Here is an 11417-nt window from a genome sequence, read left to right as displayed (position 1 = left end):
CCTTCCCTCCCTTCCCTCCCTTCCCCTTCCCCTCCCCTTAAGACCACTACGTACAGCCTCCCACACGGCAAAATAACACACATTGCTCCCCCGAGGTCGTGGCGGCGGCCCGGATTACACAAACATCTGGGACGCTGTTACAGAGATGGAGAGTGCTAGCGAGTGTCTGAGGGCGGGAGGTGATGGTCACTGGGGAAGTTTAGTCATGATTGGCGGTAGTGGTCCTCGGTAACGGCTGGTGCTGGTGCTTTCTGGGGGGTTTCTCATACATACATACATACATACATACATACATACATACATACATACATACATACATACAGTGAACACTAACAATTAAGGCTTCAACACCTGTCCGTCCACCTGAACCACTGTAAACAAACATTAATATGAACTAACTTAACATCAGGTGTAAGCGAAAGGTAGATCATAATTAAGACTAACACACGTCAAAAACTGCAAACCAAGCGTGAAGCAAAAGTCATAAAGAAACATTAAAAGATGACAGGTGAGGCTGGCCCAGGTGTTCAAATATTACTCCCTACCTGTGTTCACTCACCTGTCCTCACCTGTGTGTTTTATTGGTCTGGTTTATGAACAGGTTTATAGATACACCTCTGTTTTAACATGCTGTGGTGGTTTAAAATAACATTACAGAATATGGTTTATGAATTTCATGTATTTTGCTGTAGCTTAATGTAAATTGGAACCCATTTCAGTGTTGTGAGAATAAACAAGAAGATGTTGTCGATCAGGCTGAATAATTAATGTTGTATTTACACACACACACACACACACACACACGCACACACACACACACACACACACACACACACACACACACACACACACACACACACACACACACACACACACACACACACACACATAATGACTACTTCATGATGACTGACATTGACACTAACCCTCACCAATACCGAACCCACATAATAATCTCTATAGACACTAATAATAAGGTCTAAAATACGCTAAATGTATCTTACCTCCAGTGTACTGTTAACTCTACACCGCGTTGACGTCACATCCTGGGAAAAAAAATAAAAATATGTCCTTTTTTTATCATTTATCGAGGCCAGGTGAAGGTAGCGTCTTCATCTCAACCTGTATCTATGACAATGTTAATTAATTCCAGGTTAGACTAATATTAACCCTTTCAGTATTAAATGTCAGTGTTAATGTTTAATTTAACTAATGCCAAAGGCGATTTTATCCAGCAAAAGGTTAGTTATTATCAACGGAAATACACTTTTTTTATGTTTCTTTCACTATATAGTCCATAATATTACACATAGAAATCTGACATTATTAATATTACACACCTAAATCTGATCTCAATTAGAATTCCTTAAGCAAAATCTCTTAAATCCGGTTCTGAGATAAATCCGGTTCTGAGATAAATCCGGTATACGGGTGTTTGTGTGAGTGTTCGTTTATGTTAGGTGATGCAAAGGCGACTCCCTCCCCACCCCCCCTTCCCCTTCCCTTTGCTTCCTCCCCCCGGCCTTCATGGAACCCTGGTTATCGATAAGGGTCAGGGGGGGAGAGGAGGAGTAAAGGGGGAGGAGGAGAAGAAGAAGAGGGTGAGAAGGAGAAGTAAAAGAGGAAGGAAGTTGAGGAGGATGAGAAGAAGAGGGTGGAGGGTGAGGAAAAGGTGGGAGATGAGAGGAGGAAGAGGAGTAGAAGGAGGAGGAGGAGGAGGAGGTGGAGGAAGTTAATCTAACCAAACTATTACCTAACCTAACCTAACCTAACATAACATAACCTAACCTAACCTAACCTAACCTAACCTAACCTAACCTTACCTAACCTGTATATGAACCTTGGAGCGAATACTACTTTTTGAATGAGAATATTTAATAGATATAATGTTTAATTTCTTTTTACTTTCTCTGCATAAGTGAGAAAGAAAATCAAGCAAGAGAGAGAGAGAGGTGAGACTTTCTCTTTATGGGAGGGAAAGTGAGGACGTAAAAGGCTTTCAAAATGTGAAAAATCGTATGAAGTTTTCTTTTTCTTCCCAATTTATTCCTATATTGGAAAGTCAGGGAAAGAAAGTGAGTTGAACTTTCTTTTTAAAGGGAAGGGAAAGTAGGGTAAGTTTCTCTAATAGTATGAGGGATTTTAGAAAGTGAAAATCTCTTAAATCAACTTTGTTTGGGTTACTTTCTATATGTAAAAGAGTCGAAAGGACATCTATGGAGCATGATTGGTGCTTTCTAGGAAGGGAAATAAGATAACTTTCACTAAATATAGGAAGTCTTATAAAAATTAAATTCACACAAATAAACTTTCTTTTCTTTTTACTGTCTAGGTCGGAGTGAGAGAAGGAGACCATGAAGAGACTTTCCAGGAATGAAAGGTTAGTGTAACTTTCCCTTCAACTGTATGAAGATTTACAGAAAGTGAAAGTCGCATAAATACTTTCTTTATATTACTTTCTTTACATAATTGAATAGAAAGGTCAATTGTATATCATGATAAGATTTTGGGAAGAGAGAAAGTGAGATTATTATCCCGAAACAGAAAATGAAAGTTATATAAATAAACATAATTTTTTACTTTCTATGCATAAGTGAGTAAAAAAAGTGAATAGAAAGGTTAACTGGATACCATGATAGATCTTTTTTTTGTAGGGGTGAGAGAAAATAAGATAAACTCCCTAAACAAAAAAGTGAAAGTTTCATAAATAAACTTTCTTTTTTACTTTCTATACATAAGAGAGCCAGAAGGGAGCAACAGCCGAGCATGAAGTCAGTCTCTGAGAAGGGGAAAGGTTGGCCTAACTTTCACTAACTGTATGAGGAGGGACCAGGTAGAAACTTTCTTAATTTCACTAAGGAGATAAAGTTACCTGGGACTATCCTCAAAATATTGTCTCTCTTTCTCCCTTCTCTTGGGTTCTTTTGAGAGATATGTGTCTGTCTGTCTATATATTTCCCTGTCTTTTTCTGTTTGATATCTGTGTCTTTTTATCTGTCTATCTGTCTGTCTGTCTCTCTCTCTCTCTCTCTCTCTCTCTCTCTCTCTCTCTCTCTCTCTCTCTCTCTCTCTCTCTCTCAGGGGCCATCATTCCATTAGGGTGTTCAAGATATTTATAAAAATGAGCTGAAGTAATTTCACCGCTTTGAGCACCAGCCTCCCTTAATGATGTGGACTGATGCAGTGAGAGAGAGGGAGAGAGTGTGAGAGTGAGGAGGGAGGGAGAGAGAGAGAGAGAGGGAGGGAGGAGGGAGGGAGAGAGAGAAGGGGGTGTGGGAGAGACGAAGAGAGAAAGGAATAAGGAGAGAGAGAGGGACACTAAAAACAATTGCCACCCTTGACAACTCAACATTCCATTACTTAAGTGACGTAAAAAAAGAGGAAAAGCTTGAAAAGTTTGTAAAGCTTAACGACAGATAAAACACTTGGGGAGGACAGGTAAGAGGGTGAGTGACAGCTTAATCTTCACTAATTAAGCTTTGTAATTACAGGTTGCATCGTTGGCTCTGACCAGTGTTGTGTCATAGTGGTGTGTGTGTGTGTGTGTGTGTGTGTGTGTGTGTGTGTGCGTGTGTATGTATGTATATATGTATGTAGTGTATGTATGTATGTAAATTAATGCAGTATTATAAAAATATTCCCTTCACTTCACCCTAAACATCCCAACGTCACTTAACCACTTAATACAAATGCAAATTCACACTACACTTTATACACCATGTCTCCTTAAGTACCTCACACACTTAACATAATTAGCATACGTCACTTAACATTATTACTAACACTTTTAACCATACCTGCTAACACCTGTAATTATCCCCACTCAGGTGAAATTTTTATCGTGGTATGAACTTAAGAAACTGCTAAATTCACTCTCGGGGTCTAGATTACCAAGAATTAACATGGTAAATTATCACGGTAAATTATCACGGTAAATTATCGCGGTAAATTATCACGGTAAATTATCACGGTAAATTATCACGGTAAATTATCACGGTAAATTATCACGGTAAATTATCACGGTAAATTATCACGGTAAATTATCACGGTAAATTATCACGGTAAATTATCACTGCATAGATTAGATTAAAGCGAGTAGCTAATTATCTAATCGGAGTTCCCCCAGAATGAGTGTTGCCATCAGGTGAGGATTGTTATTGTCTGTTATACCGTGTACCTGGAGATGCTGTGAGAGTCAGGTGATGGTGTCTGGATGTCGAGTTACTTGTAGGACTCAAAAGTGGGTAAAGTAGATGACGAAAAACACTTACTTTACTTAACTTTACTTTATATATACTTAAAGATTCCAGAGTTACACACACATGTCCTATAAAATAGACATATACTTTTTGATATACACAGTTACACACAACACACCCACACACCCTATAGCACACCCACACACCCTATAACACACCCACACATCCTATAACACACCCACACACCCTATAACACACCCACAACACAAACATCACTACACACCTTCCCTATTAAACCTGAACGTAACTCCTGGTTTATAAAATTACTACAGACTCTTTCACTTTTCACGACGATTTGAATAATTTATGAGTGACTGAAAATATTGGAAAAAGTTTAAAGGAAATAAAGTTTTTGTTTTTATGTAATGGATTTTTTTACGATACGTTTTGTTTTTTATGTTGTGGATTATTTGTTTATTTATTTATTAATTTATTTATTTGTTTATTTGTATTTTGGGTGAATATTTTGGTTTAGGAAGTTGGGAATTTTTTTTTAGAGAAATTAATTTGTAATACTAGACGTGATACATACATACATACATACATACATACATACATACATACATACATACATACATACACACTAAGCGAGATCAATAGGTGATGGTGAAGGAGTGTGTGAGGGAGACAACAATAGTCACATGTTGTTTGAGTGTACAGGACGCCTCGCTGACAGATGTTATTGACAGGTGAAGCCAGGTGTTGTGTCCGCTGTATTGATGATAATAATAATAATAGTAATAATAATAATATTAATAATAATAATAATAATAATAATAAGAAGAAGAAGAAGAAGAAGAAGAGGAAGTACAACAACAACAACAACAACAACAACAACAACAATTACCTAGAAACCATAACCTCACCTGTAATTAACTTCCCTCAAAAGCAAAAATCACTCCACATATACCACCAGGTGTGTCAGCGCCCCTAATGGTAAGGTAATTGTCTACGTAAACATGAAGATTTATACCAAAGTCTAGGTTTAATTTGACTTTGGTTTATAATATCAAAGTCTAGGTTTAATTAGACTTTGGTTTATATTAGTCAAGGCGTACAGGTGACAGATGCTAATACTCAGGTAAACAGTGGGGGGGAGGTGAGGTGAGGTGAGGTGGAGTTAGGTGGGGGTGGGGGCTGAAGAGGGAAAGAGATAGGGAGGGAGGGAAGTGAAGGAGGGTAGAGAATGAGGGAGGAAAATAGAAATATATAGAGAAAGAGAGAGAGAGAAAGAGGGGAAGAGAGAGAGAGAGAGAGAGAGAGAGAGAGAGAGAGAGAGATCAGTTAGAAGACGAGCATCGGGTCTCTCTCTCTCTCTCTCTCTCTCCCTTTAGGCAACAGAGTGATATATTGTGGACGTGTATGGCGGAGTTGGCCTGTCTGTCTTTCTGTCATTCTGTCTATCTGTCTATTGATTTATAAGGTACTACACACACACACACCCACCCACCCACACACACACACACACACACACACACACACACACACACACCGTAGGAGTTACTGAGTTGAGGTGGTGTTTTGGGTAGTGTATACTGCTGTGAGTGTGTGTGTGGGGAGGTCCTCCGGGTGTGTCTGGGGAGGTCCTCCGGGTGTGTCTGGGGTGTAGTTGGTTTAAGATGAGAGATGCCTTGAGAGGTGTCTGTCTGTCTGTCTGTCTGTTTGTCTGTCTGTCTGTCTGTCTGTCTGTCTGTCTGTCTCTCTCTCTATCTCTCTATCTCTCTCTTTATATATCTATCTTTCTCTCTCTCCCTTCCTAAATCATTTCTGTCCTCCCTCCCACTCTCCCTACCACCCTTCCCACCACCCTTCCTCTCTCCCTTCCTCCCTCCCACCTACCCTCCCTCTCTCCCTTCCCCACCCTCCCTCTCTCCCTTCCACCCCTCCCTTCTCCCTTCCCCACCCTCCTCCCTCCCACCTACCCTCCCTCTCTCCCTTCCCCACCCTCCCTCTCTCCCTTCCACCCTCTCCCTTTAATCTAAAATTTATAGAACTTCCAGGTCCAATTTTAACTACACAGTACCACCACCCAACTGTATCCTGTAACCTTACTGTACCCAGAGCCAGAGGGAAGAAACTACAGCATTTTAAGTTTATTTTGTAGTTACACCTGTACTGAATTTATGAACCGGATATATTGATGTTCCTGTATTTCTTTACTGTGTCTATGAAGGGAAAGAATTACGTAACCGATGCTGTATTTTGTAGTAGAATTTTGTATTGGTTTTGATTATTGTAAAAGAATTAATTAATGCACCTGTGACACCTGTAATTTTTATTTATTTTCACCTGTATCTGTACTAATATTAGATACAGGATACATGGCATTACTGTACCTGTAATTTTGTAACGAAATCTGTCCTGGCGCCAATTTGTTTTATATAGAGGAACAGATTTAGTCACTGTAACTCTCCCTGATGATGATATTTCAAAGACGCTGCGTTACTGTAATATGTGTACCCAAAAATCTGTACTGGTCCCGATTTTCCCCAATAACCTTTTCCAGATTTTGAATATAAAGCAGAGAACGAGACTTACCCCAACAGCTTACTAAATCCTGCCTGTGTGTGTGTGTGTGTGTGTGTGTGTGTGTGTGTGTGTGTGGTGTGTGTGTGTGTGTGTGTGTGTGTGTGTGTGTGTGTGTCTGTGTGTGTGTGTGTGTGTGTTTATATGTATGTGTATGTTTGTGTTTATATAACGTATGTATGTGTATATGTGTGTGTGTGAATGTTTACGTATATATCTGTCTGTCTGTCTGTCTGTCTATCTATCTGTCTATCTGTCTGTCTGTCTGTCTATCTGTCTGTCTATGCCTTCTGCTCTATCTGTCTGCCTGGCTGGCTGTCTGTCTGTCTGTTAGTCCACCTGTTGCCACGGTAACCAGAGGTGGTCGTGCTTCGGTACAAGAATACAAGCGCCGCGGTTATTTCTGTTCTGACTCATACAAAAACCCTTGCCACAGCAGAGCCCGAGGACCTTAACCTACCCTACCCTACCCTACCCACCCCACCCTACCGTTACCCCTATCCCACCCAACCCTACCCTACCCTACCCCCACCCCTACCAAACCCAACCCCACCCCTACCTACCTACCCCTACCCTACCCCTACCCTACCCCTTACCGTCCCACCCCACCCAACCCCAACCCCACCGCCTAACCCCACACCCCCACCTACCCTACCCACCCACCCTACCCCACCCCACTCCTACCCTACCCCACCCTACCCCACCCTACCCCAACCCCTACCACCCCACCCTAACCCCCACCCCTACTCGTTAACCCCATCCCAACCCCAACCCCACCCCACCCCAACTCACCCCAACCCCACCCCATCAGCCACCCCACCCCTCCACCCTATCCCCACCCCACCCCCCACCCCACCCCTACCCCACCCCACCGCCACCCACTCCCACCCCCCTCCCACCCCACTCCCATCAATCACCCCAACTCTACTCCACCCACCCTAACCCCACCCCTACCCCCACACCCTACCCTACCCCTACCCAATCTTAACCACCCCACTACCCACTCCCTCCTACCCTACCCTACTCTCCACCCTATTCTACCCTACCCTACCCCTACCCCCTTCTCTCTACCGTACCGTACCCTACCCTACCCCTATCCTAACCTAACCTACCCTACCCTAACCTAACCTAACCTAACCCTTCAGGTCTCTAGGGATTAAACACAGAGTAAAGTAAATCACATCACCAGGAGTCTCGACCATTCCCCAGGTAAACACTTGTGACATTGTGGCTGGACAGGTAGACACGGGACACACCTGTACACCGGACACCTGATAATAAACATAATGACTTTGTTTACTAAGGTTTGGTTATGTTTAATGGTGTCTGGTGAACATTGGTGGTGAGTGTTGGAGGTGGGAGTGGAGTGGGTGAGGGAGTATGAGGGAGAGGGAGGGAGAGGTAGGGTTAGAGGGAGTTAATCTTGGAATGGGAGGTGTAGTTGTTGTGGTGGGAAAGGGTGAGGGAGAGAGAGAGAGAGAGAGAGAGACAGACAGAGAGAGAGAGAGGAAAGTGAGGAAGGGCGAAAGAAATGGAGTTAGGGAGGGTGAAAGTAAGGATGATGAAAGGAGGAGAAAGAGTAGACGAGGGAGAGGGAGAGTGAAAGGAAAAGAGTTAAGAGAGAGAGAGAGAGAGAGAGAGAGAGAGAGAGAGAGAGAGAGAGAGAGTTAATTTATAGTTTCAAGTTTCAGAAATATCTCGATCATATTTATTGGTCGTGGAGGTTAAAATATTGCTGACGTGTTCTGGCAACTGTTGTGTGTGTGTGTGTGTGTAAAAATTTCATAGTCAAAACGCAACCCGTATATAAAGTGTCGACTGGACCCTGTGGTGAAGAATTCCCCCGGCCTCTCTCTCTCTCTCTCTTTAATACCTCGTTCTATATTCTCTCGGAGTGACGCTCATCTCGCCGGGTCCCTCAGGTGCTCAAGAGGAAGAGTTGAATTTCTCCCTTTTTTGTAGGGGGACGGTGAGAGACAGACAGATAGACAGGCAGACAGACAGACAAGGACAGAGACAGAGACACAGATAGAGACAGACAGAGAAATAGACAGACAGACAGACAGACAGACAGTCAGACAGAGAAATAGACGACAGACAGACAGACAGACAGACAGACAGACAGACAGACAGACAGACAGAGAAATAGACAGACAAATAGACAGAGACAGAGAAATAGACAGACAGACAGACAGACAGACAGACATATATAAAGCGAGATAGAGTTAGCTCACACCTCAACCCCCCTCTCTCTCTCTCTCCGTCTCTCTCTAAATCTCTTCATGACAGAACCATTCCCGACGGCTACTGGTCTTCCTGGAGGGCAAGTGACCTTTGACCTTTCCAACAGAGGGATTTCACCTGATATTTGTAAAGGTTAGAGACGCGAACAGGACCTTTACTTGATAAATTCTCTCTCTCTTTCTCTCTATCTCAAAATTAAATTCTTAAGACGTATCACCTGAAGATTAACCACCCTACCTTGTTTCACGTGTAGATTATCCGCTCTAATGCTAACCTAACCTAATCTAACATATTTCACCCTAACCTAACCAAACGTACCTTAACCTAACCTAATACTCAGGTAAACATTACGATAATTAATCTTCAGGTGATCCTCAGAAACTATTAAAAAAAATCCACTAATAATTCCCAATACAATTCTACCGTAATTAACTTCACTAATTACCTTATTATCCTAACCTAACCTAACAACAACAAAATATCACAGATAAGCTAATTCCAGTAAATGTTTTGTTGGTAAATTCCGGTGAAGAATGATCAGAGTTTTTCGGGGTGGTGGAGGGGGGGGGGCGGTACCGGGCTGTCAATACGGTTTACGTCAACGGGTCGGTATCATTCACCTGCTGTCTCCTGATAAATACAAGTGACTGTAATTGTTGAGTCTTTGTTAGTTAAGGGTATGTATGTATGTATGTATGTATGTATGTATGTATGTATGTATGTATGTATGTATGTATGTATGTATGTATGTATGTATGTATGTATACTTTCCTCTTTCTTCTCGTCCACACACACACACCATAATACACACGATTCTCTGGTACTTGAATACAAAGACTTCAAAATAATTCTATAAAACAAAATCCCTAAAAATATTAAATAAAATCCAACACGGAATTAACGTGACCATTAAATACGGGTTACACTAAGATTCTTATATCCTTAATAATTCCAACGGCAGAAATAGCGAACATAAATACTTCAGGTGTGTACTTGGGTTCATACAAAAGCCAATTAGCTGATCTAATCTACCTGGGCGGAGAAGGGGGTGGGTCGGGGTGTAAGGTAAGGTGGGGGATGGGGTCAGGGTGGTGTGGGGTCAGGGGTAGAGGTGGGTTTAGGGGTCAGGGTGTTAGGTTAGGTGGGGGATGGGGTCAGGTGGTGTGGGGTCAGTGGGTAAAAGGGTTTAAGGGTCAGGGTGTTGGGTAAGGTGGGATGGGTCAGGGTGGGGTGAGGGGTTAGGAAGGGTCAGGGTGGGTGACAGAGATACTAAGCTAGGTGTAAATATTTCAAGAGGCGTTTCTTAGGGTACGTGCTGGGTCTGTTTCCTGGCCGCAAGATATACATTAATGAGCTCTGTAATGACTACTGTATTTTCTTGACGACTGTACTGTACTCTGTTGTATTTTCATGACGACTGTATTTACTCTATTTCATTACTAACTGTACTATACTACCATGATTAACTGTATTATTACTGTATTTCTATGATTAACTTTATATGACTGTATTTCTATGACTAACTGTATATGACTGTATTTTAATGACTGTATTACCATGACTAATTGTATATGACTGTATTTTCACGATTAACTGTAATGCACTGTATTTCCACCACTTTACATTACCATATTTCCATTACAAGTACACTTTTGCTGTATTCCCATAGCAACTGTATCCTGGTGGAGTCATTAAGGTGAGTGAAGGTACTGTAATATACTAATGAGTGTTATGTTAGCCTAATTAACCTTGATTACCTGTGCGGGTGTGGGGGGGTGGTGGTGGTGTGTTTGTGTGGGTGGGTGTGGGTGTTTATGTGGTTGAGTGTGGGTGTGTGTGGGGGGATGTTTTTATGAGTGAGTGAGTGAGTGAGTGACGGCTCTCTAACACTCCCTCATCACCGTGTTTACCTCAGCTGACCGTCCGTGACGTGGTAGTGATGGATGGCCCGGCTGAATCCGTCACTACAATAAAGGCGACCCCTAAAATAATTGATCATAGCTGCGGTAGTGAGGGATGCTCGTACGCCCTGCAGAGTATAGATAGTGAGATCTATTAAAGAACTTTGAAGGAGTGAAGGATATAATCAGTTTGTTAGGAAAGGTGGGAATAATTGTTAGTGGTTTTTGTGTAGTGGCCGAATGGATACAACGCCCATTTCCCGTCCTAAGGTTCATTGGTTCGATCCCAGGGTATTTCCAATCCATCCATCCGGACACTTAGTAAACAGTACAGTACAGTGAAACCTCCATATAACGGACTCTTCTCTCCATATAATCCGTTAGATGGGGTTTCACATCTAACGGACACTTGATATAACGGAATTTTCTCTCCGTATAGTCCGTTCCACATTTTCCACAGAGCCAAAATATTAAAGTAACATTGAGG

At 42.1% G+C, this 11417-nt stretch overlaps 1 long non-coding RNA gene across 1 annotated transcript in view; it reads right to left on the bottom strand.

The window, feature by feature from the left end:
* Positions 1–1003: 1003 nt before the first annotated feature.
* The window catches only part of LOC121854777, a 33929-nt gene continuing 23515 nt past the window's right edge, over positions 1004–11417 (bottom strand). Inside the window, exon 3 of the long non-coding RNA XR_006086636.1 lies at positions 1004–1046. This is a non-coding gene — a long non-coding RNA (uncharacterized LOC121854777). The remainder of the gene's footprint in view (positions 1047–11417) is intronic.

This window comes from Homarus americanus, unplaced genomic scaffold (assembly GCF_018991925.1).
Source record: "Homarus americanus isolate GMGI-L3 unplaced genomic scaffold, GMGI_Hamer_2.0 scaffold53233, whole genome shotgun sequence".
Lineage (NCBI taxonomy): Eukaryota > Metazoa > Arthropoda > Malacostraca > Decapoda > Nephropidae > Homarus > Homarus americanus.
Note: the sequence above shows the minus strand (reverse complement) of the source record. Positions and strands in the feature narration are given on the sequence as shown.